The 13,391-nt window shown below is 44.2% G+C and overlaps 2 long non-coding RNA genes across 2 annotated transcripts; both read right to left on the bottom strand.

Annotated features, from left to right (window-relative positions):
- Positions 1-491: 491 nt before the first annotated feature.
- Positions 492-1,353, bottom strand: LOC122461971. The gene is made up of 2 exons (XR_006284284.1): positions 1,154-1,353; positions 492-1,031 (listed from the first exon to the last, which is right to left on the bottom strand). It is a non-coding gene; the product is annotated as an uncharacterized LOC122461971 (long non-coding RNA).
- Positions 1,354-1,977: 624 nt separating this feature from the next.
- Positions 1,978-11,569, bottom strand: LOC122461970. Its single transcript, XR_006284281.1, has 3 exons — positions 11,196-11,569; positions 3,510-3,602; positions 1,978-3,176 (listed from the first exon to the last, which is right to left on the bottom strand). It is a non-coding gene; the product is annotated as an uncharacterized LOC122461970 (long non-coding RNA).
- Positions 11,570-13,391: the final 1,822 nt, after the last annotated feature.

Below are 13,391 nucleotides of genomic sequence, written 5' to 3'. Positions count from 1 at the left end.
TGGGTGATGCTCTCCTGCTGACACAGCTACTGCTGCTTGTTGGGGGTGGTGTAATTATGCCGGCAGGAGAGCTCTCTCCCACCAGCATAGAGTAACTACACAGGAGACCTTAAACCACGGCAGCTGCACTGCTGTAAGGTCTGTAGTGTAGACATAGCTTTAGTTAGTTTTATAGTTGAGCCCAGAGTCCCCAGCTAAGATTGGGGTCCCATTGTGCTAGGTGCTGTACATACACAGTAATACAGTCCATGCTCTGAAGAGCTTGCCATCTGAAAAGAGAAGGCAGACAAAGATTTGGAGGGGATATAGTAGGAACACAGAGGTGAAGAGGCTCACTCAAGGTCACATAGCCAGTCAGTGGCAGATTTGGGTTTAAAACTAGGTCTCTTGACTCCCAGTCTAGCATTCTGTCCATTCGACCACTCTGTTTCGGGCAAGCACTCAGTTGAAGTCATTTGAGCTTTTCTGGTATGTTGTGTTTATTTTTTCCCATCTTTCAGGAAAAGATGGCTCATTTAGCAGTAAAAATTCATTTTTATCTCAATGTTGTAAAAAGATTTTTCCATAAGTCAGACAAAAATATTGCTCCCCTTTGCATTTCTAGGACTGATCTCCCAGTGAGCTCTGTATTAATTGATCTTGAGTTTTCAAACTTCACAAGTTTTAACATTGTGAGAACTATACATTATCAGGTATGTTTGATAACAGTGTATTTTTATAAAAATACACTATTCTATTTTTCTGCTTTACTAGGGTTTCGTTGACTTTAAGCTACATCTGGAAGCCCAACTATGAATCAATGCTGTGTTTATAGAAAAAAATAGAAATGACTTGCTTTGCTGTAACTGTTAAAGCCAGCATCAACCAGGCATCTGATTTAACCTACTTTTTTTTTTTTAAATTAAACTTATCTGGAACTTAGACTTGTGCTTTTCCAGTGGCCCTAATACTGGATATGTAGTAGAGAAAATCTTTGCCTATCTAGGTCATACTTGCCCATATTGTTTGCAATGTATTGTACCCACTCATACCTATATATTGTAGACTTGTGCTTTTCCAGTGGCCCTAATACTGGATATGTAGTAGAGAAAATCTTTGCCTATCTAGGTCATACTTGCCCATATTGTTTGTAATGTATTGTACCCACTCATACCTATATATTGTAAACTTGTGTGGGCAGAGTCAGGTCAGATTTACTAAATCTAGCTCCAGAACAGTCATAAAGCAAAGCAGTATAAAGCAAAGGACCTAGGGGTGACAGTAGACGAGAAGCTGGATATGAGTCAGCAGTGTGCCCTTGTTGCCAAGAAGGCCAATGGCATTTTGGGATGTATAAGTAGGGGCATAGCGAGCAGATCGAGGGACGTGATCGTTCCCCTCTATTCGACACTGGTGAGGCCTCATCTGGAGTACTGTGTCCAGTTTTGGGCCCCACACTACAAGAAGGATGTGGATAAATTGGAAAGAGTCCAGCGAAGGGCAACAAAAATGATTAGGGGTCTAGAGCACATGACTTATGAGGAGAGGCTGAGGGAGCTGGGATTGTTTAGTCTGCAGAAGAGAAGAATGAGGGGGGATTTGATAGCTGCTTTCAACTACCTGAAAGGGGGTTCCAGAGAGGATGGCTCTAGACTGTTCTCAATGGTAGCAGATGACAGAACGAGGAGTAATGGTCTCAAGTTGCAATGGGGGAGGTTTAGATTGGATATTAGGAAAAACTTTTTCACTAAGAGGGTGGTGAAACACTGGAATGCGTTACCTAGGGAGGTGGTAGAATCTCCTTCCTTAGAGGTTTTTAAGGTCAGGCTTGACAAAGCCCTGGCTGGGATGATTTAACTGGGACTTGGTCCTGCTTTGAGCAGGGGGTTGGACTAGATGACCTTCTGGGGTCCCTTCCAACCCTGATATTCTATGATTCTATGATATATAGACGTATGTACTATTACAAAAGTACATTAGACACAATTATATATGCTGTGTGTGTGATTAAAATAGTCAGAGGCCTATCCTTCCCCCAGGTAAGGAGGGCAGCTCCTCACAGATTGTGGGCTTTTATTTTGGAAGCTCAATTTTTAAATGGAGGCGCCTAACGAGAACAGCAAAATCCTACAACTGGATGCTTAAATTGGCTCTTAGGTGTGTAATCCCTGTCTGAACTGACTTGAGTGCCTAGTGAGAAATCTGTACCTTCTGGTTAGGCAGTCACATTTTAAGATTGGCCTGTGTGACGCGGGTGTGAACACTGCAGGCATATATTCTCATTGAGAAATTTGCCCACAGCATGAGTTCTTTGTGAGCTACGCTAGAAGGGATTGGATCTTGAATAAGGAATGAGATAGAGGGGAAAAAAAAAACAAATAAATATCTCTTGCCCAGACAAGAAGCTAATCATGTCTCCATTTCCAAGTGTGGGAGACAGAGTGGTCTAGTGCATAGCCAGGGACTCCTGAGTTCTTATTCTGACCTTCACTGTAGCTTGCTGTGACCTTGGGCAAGTCTCAAACTCTGATCTCAGTTTTTCTATCTTAGAGGTGGATGTTCCAATCCGAAGATTCTAATGGGATCTAAATGTTCCAAAGGGCTTTTGTTGGCCCTCTGCGCCCCATGTAAGCAGCAAACTACTAACAAGTCCCTGCCCCAAAGGTCACTGTACCCTGGGTTCATAACACTGCTACAATCCAGGATGCTTAGTTAAGTTAAAGACTCCAGGAACAAGCACAGCACAGCACAGACAGCAGTTAATCCTTCAAAGCTCTTAATGGTGACAAGACAAATTTGCTGCCACCTTTTTCTGTCATGGGCTGTTGCTTCCCAGATCAACTTGACATGCTTTCAAGTTTGACAGTGTGTCTTTATATTGTTTGTACTATAATGAGAATGGGTGCCTTGCTTTAGCTTACCATAAAATATGGCCTTGAGTATTCTCAAATAAGCCATATGAATGAGATGCCCAGACCAATGCAGGTGAACTTTTATGAGCATGCTTTGAATGCTGGACATCCAATGATTAAGAATTTTTGATATCAGGAACTTCCCATAATCTGACCTTGCAAACAGACTGAAGAAAGTGCATGTGTAACTGATCCAGTTTTCTAATGCACGTCTCAAGCATACAAAAGTCTTTGAGCATGCATGCCCGATAGATATTTAGCTTAGGGATTTAGCTGTATAGATACCTGAAAGAGATAATAAATAGTAATGTGAAGGGTTTATTGGCATACCTTTGTGATAGTTTCATTACTCATGAGTGGCAAAAATATCAAAGTTATAGCATGAAGGTCATCCCAATAAAACCCTGATAATTCACCACACCCTTGTCTGTTCTCTATGTACCAAATTTTACAGAAGCAAATAGTTAGGAATGTTTAAGAGGTCTAAGGTGCCACAAGTACTCCTGTTCTTTTCCCTCCCAAAAAATATTCCTTCTATTTTTCATATCCCTTCACCCACAAACTAGACTTAGGGCCTGATCCTGTACCACTGATGTCAGTGGGAGTTTTGCTATTCACCTTGGTGGGAGCAAGTTCAGGTCCTTAATACCATGAGTCCAAGTTCTAACTCCAGCTGAGCCCCTGAAAATCTCCCACTGAATGTATTTGGCTCTGAGGAAGAGAAAATGAAGACAAGTACATGCTAAGACCTCTAAAACATTAACTGAAATGCTTTGAGAGATATTGTGTTAGGATATTTAGGGCTGGAATCTTGGGATCTTACAAGGGTGGAAGTAAGTTGTGTGTTATTGGAAACCTCCCCTTTCCAAGTGTATAAAGCCTGTTTCTAGCCCTAATGAGATGTGAGATATCAATATCTAAAACTGTCACTAGCCAAGGATCGGTGTGTGCAAGGACTAGAGCCAGTTTAAGATTGGGGGCACCTTATACATTTGGAGGAGGGAAGGAGGAAATATTTTGCTAGCAGATATTTTCTCAGGATACAATGATTGCTGTTTGAAGGTGCTCGGAGACTAGAATTAGTTGGAAGTTCCAACTCCCATGGGAAGCACCTCAGGGTTACTCTGTATTTTAGCATATCTTGACATGTTAATTGATTTACACACAGTGAGAGAGAAGGGAAAGAATTGTAGGTAATCTCTATCTGTAGCCTGCATTTGTAGGGCTTTTCTATATACTTTTAACAGAACCCTCCACTGTAAAAACATGGAGGTTCCGGTTTTTTAGCTTTCCATAAAAATTAACTGGCACATCAGCCAGATTCCTGAAGGAAGGTGCTGTATGGGACAGCCACACATTTAAAACAAGAGCTGGTCAAAAACCAAGACACTATGGTGTTGAAGATGTTATACAAATATTTCCCCTGCTTTTTCACCAAAATTTCAAGTCAATAAATGTCAACCAGCTCTACAGTTAGTTAAAACACAACAGTAAAGGCAGGGGGACTTCACAAAATGACACACACACACCCTGCTCTTTTTATTGAGATGTGAACAATTTTGACCAGCTCTAGTTAATATTCATTACTACAAATACTATTTGAGTCTGGAAGCCTGGTCATGCTTTCTCCATGCCCCCACATGCAGCGTCCATTGATCTGTTTACCAAATCCTATTCTTCAGAAGATTGGGGGATCATTTCCTAGAAACTTCTGATCTAACAATACAGAATTCTGCATAGATAAACATTACTCAGCCAGGCATCTGGCAGCATCTGACTCCCAGATGCTGGGATTGGACAACAGGGGATGGATCACTCAATAATTGCCCTGTTCTGGTCATTCCCTCTGAAGCATCTGGCACTGGTTACTGTCAGAAGACAGGATAATAGACTAGATGGATCATTGGTCTGACCCAGTCTGGCCATTCTTATGTTCTTATCTGCAAATTCAGGGTAATTAGCATTATTTTCTTGCTTGTTTGAAACAGTGAGTAATTCAGAGTTTGCAGTATAACAGAGCTGGTATGCTTTCCATTCGCAGCTTACAGAATTCATGTCAGCCAAAGCACAGTGAGAACGCCTCAGAATCTACATGAAGGGTATGAAACAGCTCTCATGGGAAAAACAGAGCTGAAGATAAAAACCCCAAGAACGCGGAGAATCCTTCTCTGGAACTCTTTGTTTAAGGAACTTTAATAGTAGTCTCTGGGGGCCTTCAATCATCAGGTCATCCCTCCCACCCCAAAACTCCTCACAATCTGTCCCCATCAGCTATTTCTTGTACATGCATGTATGGGTAAATTCCTGAAATGTAATTGACACCTTCATGGGCTCAGGCAGTCAGATGACTGTACCTGTTCAAACAAGTCGCAGTAAATTGTTCCGACTGACACACTGAAAGAGTAGAGCTCATTGATACATGCTAGATTTGGAAGGCTTTACTGTCATAAGGTTTCTGGTGGAATGAGCCAGTTAGCACTGCAATGACAAAAGTCTCACCAAATGAGGTTCGCTCTCCAAATCTTTATTCCTGAGGTCCAACAGGGTGTTTTTATACAGAGTCCAGGTCAAGGCTAGGGAAAAAAAAAAATCAGCCCTTTATCTAGATGTGCAGCTCTATGTTCTTACAGTCTCTGCTCTTCTCTGCTTGCAAGGGAGCTATTTTATAGGGCTCCCTGGCTTTTGTTACAGATTCTGCCCTGCTTCAGCATTCCACTGTATACACCTGGGAGAGACTTTGACAGGAGTAAGTTCTCTAGGCTAGATTCTCAGCTGCTGTGAACTGGTAGAGCTCTGTTGATTTCACTGGAGTTATTCCAAGTTGCACCAGCTGCGAATCTGGCCCTCTGCCTGCTATAGTCAGATGGGGCTCTGCACTTTGTCAGGATCTAGCTATACAATAAGGCCCCAGGTCTGCCACCCGTACTCACAGTGCATGATACCTCACTCCACAAGTCGTTACACTGCAATCAGTGGTACCACTCATGGAGTTAAGGCTTTGATTGACAGGAGCTAGGGGGGCAAAACCAAGTCCGTAGCCAGTAAAACTTAACCATTTAATGATTACTAGGACTGTGAAACATTTGTGTGATGTCCTGTCCCTTTAAATGTTGAAGTGCTCTATACTCCCTCTCGGTTTCTGTTTTGTGTCCAAAACAATAAAGTCACCCCAGCAATCAGCTCCCCTTTGTCTATCTCCAAAGAAAAGGAAAAGAGCTCAGAATTGGAGGTTTTACTTTCTCATTATGCCTTTGAAAAGGGGCTGCTTATCTTGCATTTCAAGTTTGCTACAAAACATGAGATGGGTGATTGGGCATCTTATCAGAGTAATTTGTGGATCCAAGTTCTGGTCTCTTCTGCAATACATTAAAGGAGAGTTGAGAGATCATAAAGAACTGGGGTGAAATCCTGGCTGGATTTCCCCATTTATTTTTAAAGGCAAATGCAGAGGGTAAAGCTCAAACACAGCCTAACACATTTAGTCTCTGCCCCCCTGCTTGTGATTGTTTTCCCACACACAGCGAGCAATATACATGTATTTTCAGGTCCCAATTCAGCAGTCCATGCTATTCAGCAACTACATGGCCTTACACATGTGCATAAACAGTTTGCTGAACTGGGTCCTCAATGCCTTTTTATGATTAAGGAAAATACCTAACCAAGAAAGGACAAATAAAATCTCCATGAGGAAGGCAGAATGCATCTCTCCTTCTGTACAATTCCCACAGGCATTCATTTTACAATTAAAGGTACAGTACACAGAAAACAAAGCCATAGCTATATATACCACAACGCCTCTTCAACTACAATATCAGTCAAAAGCGCCCTACATATTTTTCCTCACATACATTTCTACAGTTTAACTGAACTACTGTGACAGGGCAATACTGATTACAAACAGTCTCAGATTATGTCCAGTTATAATTGTGAAATCTCTCATAAGAATGGCCATACTGGGTCAGACCAAAGGTCCATCCAGCCCAGAATCCTGTCTGCTGACAGTGGCCAACGCCAGGTGCCCCAGACGGGGTGAACCGAACAGGTAATGATCAAGTGATCTCTCTCCTGCCATCCATCTCCACCCTCTGACAAACGGAGGCTAGGGACACCATTCTTTACCCGTCCTGGCTAATAGCTATTAATGGACTTAACCTCCATGAATTTATCCAGTTCTCTTTTAAACCCTGTTATAGTCCTAGCCTTCACAAGCTCCTCAGGCAAGGAGTTCCACAGGTTGACTGTGTGCCATGTGAAGAAGAACTTCCTTTTATTTGTTTTAAACCTGCTGCCCATTAATTTCATTTGGTGGCCCCTAGTTCTCAATTTTATCGTGTTGCTACATTGAATCTTGGGGTAAGATGGCAAAAGTCCACGTAGTTTCTTAATTTAAAGAAACTGTAGAGTTTTAAGCAAAGCTATTTAATTAGGGTCATTCCTATTTTGCTGTGCTGAACGATGCACACTCAAAGTGAAACTCAAATACAAAACACTGGGAAATGCTGCAATACACCGTATATACAGATTTTAGCTCAGAATCTGCCTTTGGGTGCATGTGAGGCTCAGCGAGAGTCTCAGTGTGTAACTGAAGGCTCTAAGAAATCTGATCTTTATGGATTTGTGTTTTCCTTTGAGGGTGAAAGAGCAGAAGAAATGTATTGGCTAGGTGGGGAAAGGGGCGGGGGAAGGCTTTTAAAACCATTACCAAATAGTCTCCAAATAAAACCCAGGTAGGTATAGTTTAGTCACTGATACAATAATCTTCTTAAATGCTGAACTCTGACCCAGTGAGTTATCAGGTATGTAGACATTGCTAGCGCCATCTATTGGTGAAAATGTGGATGAAATTATTCTTGGATGAAGGTGCTAACTTCAAAATTTCACCATAATGTGAAAAATTGGTAAAACATGGGTTTAAAATGTAACAAATATTAACAATCGTTACAGAGGGGACCCTGTAGGCCCAGGAGGGACAATAAAAAGTACCTTTTGACCTTTAAGTATTTATATATGGATTTAAAAAGAAAAGGAGTACTTGTGGCACCTTAGAGACTAACCAGTTTATTTGAGCATGAGCTTTCGTGAGCTACAGCTCACTTCATCGGATGCATAGCATATCGAAGTGAGCTGTAGCTCACGAAAGCTCATGCTCAAATAAACTGGTTAGTCTCTAAGGTGCCACAAGTACTCCTTTTCTTTTTACGAATACAGACTAACACGGCTGTTACTCTGAAACCTGTCTATATGGATTTAGTAGCATAACTTTAGGAACCTACATTTATGAAATATTGAACTTCAAAGTATGAAACTTTATAAACACTAATTAAAAACACAGTAGTGTTTAAAATACTGAGGCCATAAATCTGATTGTCTGGTAATTAAACCCAAAACCACATTAATACAGGAATAATAGTTGCTTTTACATAATTGGAATTTAATTGCTATTCATAAACCATGCATTTAATCTCAATTTTAGGCTTATTTGAGGCATTTAATTGAAAACGTCCCCATCAGTTCTTGTCACTCGCATTACACCTTCCCGCATTCATAATTGTGAGAAGAGAATTAGATAAATGCTCATTTATCTTAAATCTAATCACTGTGGATGACATTGCTCGAGGAGGGTACAAAGCAGTTTAAATTAAGGAAGAAGCTATTTGAGCTAAGATACAGACCCACCATGTCTGCAAAAAGTCACATAAGCTGGAAGGCTGTCCTGAAAATTAATTTTACACTGAGCTATTCAAGGTCCACGATGCCTTGATTGAAATATAAAGCTTATTGAAAACCAAGAAAGAAACCCTTTCTCGTGCTACTTTTATATTGTTTCAGTAATGATCCCACAGCACTGGGAAAATGCAACGTTAGTGTTTAGACTAGTGTTAGCCAATGCCCCGGAAAGTTGTGACAGCCACAGATAAACCCCCACCTTCCTAGGATACGTCAGAGCTCCCGTATTCCATTCCAATTCATTTTGCACAAGAGCCAGAGGAGCAGCGATTGAAACTACTTCTAATCCAAACAGGAAAAAAATACCAGGTAGGGCAAAATGAGGAAATATAGATCCAGATCTTGGGCCAATTAAGAGCTGCATTTGGCACAGTACAAGAATCTGTCTATCCTGGGTGTGACACTATGCCATATTTTCATTAATGACTTGGACAACGGAGTGGTGAGTATGCTTGTAAACTTTGCAAATGACACTAAGTAGGGAGGGGTTGCAACCACATTCTAGGGCAGTATTACAATTCAAAATGATCTTGAAAAGTTGGAGAACTGGTCTGAAATGAGCAAGATGAAATTCAATAATGATGGGTGCAAAAGACTTCACTTAGGAAGGGAAAAAAAAATCAAATGCAAGACTACAAAAGGGGGAATAATTAGCAGCAATAGTGCTGAAAAGGGTTATAGTAGATCACAAATTGAATAGGAGTCAGTGTGATGCTGTTGCAAAAAACCCCAAACAAACGAAAAAGACACCGACAAGTGTCACTCTGGGAGGAGTCTTGTAAGACAGACATGGGAGGTAACTGTTCTGCTCCACTCAGCACTGACCAGCAGAGGCAGATTAAGGTTTCCTGGGCCAGTGCAAGTGTGGGGCCCTCCCCATCCCTTCTGCCTGCAGTCCCACCCCCATTCCACCCCTTCTGCTTGTGGCCCCGCCCACAACCCCACCCCATTCTGCCCCTTTCCTGTTCCACCCAGGGTCCCCCCCATTCCACCCACCCCACAACCCATTTGCACCTTTCTGCCCCCCTCACCCCCACTACAGCCCCAAGACCCGAGAAGCTCTGTCCTCCTGCCATGGCCCCAGGCTGCAGTAGGGAGTGAGAGCTCCCCCAGTCCTGAGGCCATGGCAGGTAGCGTGAGCTCCTCCAGTCCCAGGGCTGGAGTGGGAGGGTCCATGTGCTGGGGCTTTCCCCGCCACCCCTCACACTTCTGCAGGGAAGCAGGATCAGAGCGCTAGGGCTTCTCCTGCACTGTCCATCCAGCACTTCTACCAGAGAGCGGGGTCAGGCATGGGGGCTTCCCCTGCCTGGGGGCTTCTGCTGGGGACGGGGAGGCACTGTGGGAGCTTCCCCCACCCTGAGGCTTCTGCTGTGGACAGGGTTGGGGGGGCACTGCAGGGGGGTACTGCAGGGGCTTTCCCCATGCGGCGGCTTCTGACGGGGACAGTGTTAAGGGGCTGAGGGGGTACTGCAGGGGCTTCCCCTGCCCTACCTGCCAGCGGAAGCCAGGGGCCCCCAGTTGGCGGGGCCCCTCGGCACAGGCCCTAATCCACTACTGTTGAGGAGGCCTCAGCTGGAGTACTGTCCAGTTCTGTGCAGCACCTTTAAAAGGTGTGAACAAATTGGAGGGCGTTCAGAGGAGAGCAACAAAAATGAAGGTGTAGAAAACTTGACCTTTGAGGAACGGTTGAAAGAACTGGGCATGTTTTGTGTGTAAAAGAGAAGGCTGAGGATGGATATGGTAACAGTTTTCAAAGATGTAAAAGGTTATCACAAAGAGGAGAGAGGTCAATTGTTCTCCTTATCCCCCCAGGACAGGCCAATAAGAAATTGCCTTAATTTGAAGCAAGGGAGATTTAGGTTAGATATGAGGGAAAACTTTCTAACTATAAGGTTTGTTAATCTCTGGAACAGGTTGCCTAGGGAGGTTGTAGAATCTCCATTATTGGAGGTTTTTTAAGAGCAGGTTAGACAAAACACCTGTCAGGGATGGCCTACATATACTTAAACCTGCCTCAGCACTGGGGGATGGACTACGTTGCTTCCAGCCCTACATTTCTAGGATTCTAAGGTAAGTGGGTGAGGAAAGATGGCTTTAAACTTTTATGCCTACTGAACCTAGGGCCAGTTATGTATAGAGAGAACTTGAGGACCTGGCCCATAAACATTTGCACAGGCAGAGAGATGAGTGGGTTTTATAATGTCCATGGTTCCAGTTCTGAGGACTCTTACTAGCAGGTCTAGAGCTTACTACCATGAGTAGTCACACTGGACATAGTGCTTACTAGTGGTACTGCTCAGGGTAGCAAGTGCCACACCCAGTAGTGTTTACAGATTAGGCCTGTGGTTTTATGAGTTTTCTATTTCTCTGAAGTTAGATTAAGTTTAAAAAAAATGAAACTGAAATAGGAATCAGACAGACCAAAGGAAGATACAGACTAAACATCTTATAAAGAGCTATGGTGGGCCCTAGGAAAGTGATGGACTTCTTGATGATGTTAATGGACATTACTGTTAGCAACCTTAGTGTCAAGCAGCTTCTCCTTTCTGCCTCAGTGTCATGGGTGCGTGTACTCACCGCTCGGCAGCACCTCCACGTGGCTCAGCCTGTTGCCTCAGTCGTCACACTGTGGCCCCTTCCTTGCTCATCAGGTGCTGCAGTATCTTTCCTTTGTCGTTTAACCCTCTGGCTGAGTCACCATCATCCTCCCCTTCTGGCGTATTATCAGAGATTCCTTCCTCAAAGTCTCAGGCAGTCTCCAGCTCCGCTGTGCCAAGCCCACGGGGTGGGTAGGGGCACCTGGGCCCACCTTTTACTCCAGGTTCCCGTCCAGGGTCCCTCAAGCCAGCAGTTCAGGTCTATCCCTCTCAGACCTTACCATTCCTTCCCTGGCCTGCTTTCTACCCTGCCTTTCTCAGGTGCCTACTTTCCCCCTTGTGTGACTGAGGGCTTCCTCACTGCAGCCTCTTTCCAGTCTCAGCTCCTGGGCTTTATAGAAGCCCCGCCTGTCCCTGCTCAGGTGAGCTTCGTTCTCACTCAGTCTCATTGCCCCTTAGGCTGCTCCTGCTGCGGAGCTAAGGCTAATTGGCCTCTTTTGCCACTTTAACCCCATCTGTGCTGGTGTGGGGTGAACACCCCATCACAGTGAGGGAGTTCAGGCTGGGGTCTCTACTTCAGTTTTGCTACTGAGTCCCTCTGTTTTCTAGGGGACTTAGGAAAAGACCTATTGGGCTGTCTTGTCAATCTCACCGCTAATGCAGGGTTGTTCTCCACAGTGTATGCTACAGTGCTTTGCATCTCAAAACATGTAAGGGGTTTCCCTGGATGGCTGAGGGTATGGGTAAGGGGTTCCTTCATCTTTTGGCTAGATCTGTTGTGCCCTGTGTGAAATGAGTTGGTGGTCTCAGCCCAGATTCAACCTGGATAAGAGGGAGGAGTCACTGGTTTGGCAGAGAGAAGCAGCGAATGGAGTTGGCTGGGGTTATGACTGCTTCACGTGCTGGTGGAGTACGTCCTCTCTTTGTCAAATTGGCTTGCAGATTTAGAGTATTTTTGGCTCTTTGGTACCCAGGCTGCAGTAGTGGCTCAAACAACTTCTTTCCCCCTGAGTTTGGCTGAGACGTGGTTTTTCCTGGACACTGCTCCTCAGTATAGTCACCCCCCATTTGTCCCCTCCCAGCCAGGCAAATTAAATGCACCGTGCTTTGGGCTACCAGCGAAGGCCAGTCTGAAGCTTCAGTCAGTGAAGAATGCAGCATCCTATTACACTCATGGTCCATGCACCATGTTCCTTGCTGTTTCCAACAGTTATTGAAGGTACTGAGTACAGCCTCGTCTGATTCGGGATCTGCTTTGGCCAAGAAAAACGGGACTGATGGGCAGCCTTGGAGACAGTGTCAATGGACAGACCAAGAACGGACCAGACATGGAGAACGTAATAGCAAAGTGCCAGATAATCTAACTTAGCTCTTTAAAGGACTTTTCGTCCACAGATCTCAAAAGAGGGCATCCTTATCCCTATTCTAGAGATGATGAAACAGAATTACAGAGGTGAAGTGACTTCAAAGCAAATCAGGGGGCAGAATGGGGGGCTTCTCAGCAGATCAGGAGGCAGGAATGGACGCCAGGTCTCCAGCTCCCCCCATGCCAGTACCCTATTCCCTGGACTATGGTGCTTTTTATTCCGCCAGCTGTAGAAGTAGGGTTCTTTTCAGGTCCATGTTGAGGCAGATTGGCTGGATGGGAGAAGGATGAGGCAGGGTAAGTTCCTACTGCTGCTGTCTGTGGTGTCCCTGTCCTGTGGATAAATCAAGGCCTGTCATTCTGAAGTCAGACATTCACCTGCTACAGTTTTAGAACAGGAAATAAAGACCTTGTACCATGTGCAGCATTGAAAACCTTTTGTCATCCTAACGAGCCTGAAATTATGCAATAACAATCTGGACATTTTGCACATAACCTCTATATAACGTGTAGGCACTCAGAGCAGCCTTTGCCTCAGAACCTTGCTAACCCTGTGTGCGGACAGATGTGTTTCACACCAGCTCCGCTGTCTCCTTTGACAATACATCTGAATCCCTGATGCGACAGCACAGTCACATCATGACAAGGATGGGAGAAAGTCATTTCATTCCGAAAACCAACTGCTTTGGGGAAAAAAGCAATTTCAGCGAGTCATTTCCTATCATGCAGGGCTTTCTGGCAGGCATCTCTTGCTCATGGGGCGTGACTGCGGCTTGCGCAAACACACCCGAGCCAGCTAGCTTTAACCTC

Source organism: Chelonia mydas, chromosome 1 (assembly GCF_015237465.2).
Source record: "Chelonia mydas isolate rCheMyd1 chromosome 1, rCheMyd1.pri.v2, whole genome shotgun sequence".
Classification (NCBI taxonomy): Eukaryota; Metazoa; Chordata; order Testudines; family Cheloniidae; genus Chelonia; species Chelonia mydas.
Note: the sequence above shows the minus strand (reverse complement) of the source record. Positions and strands in the feature narration are given on the sequence as shown.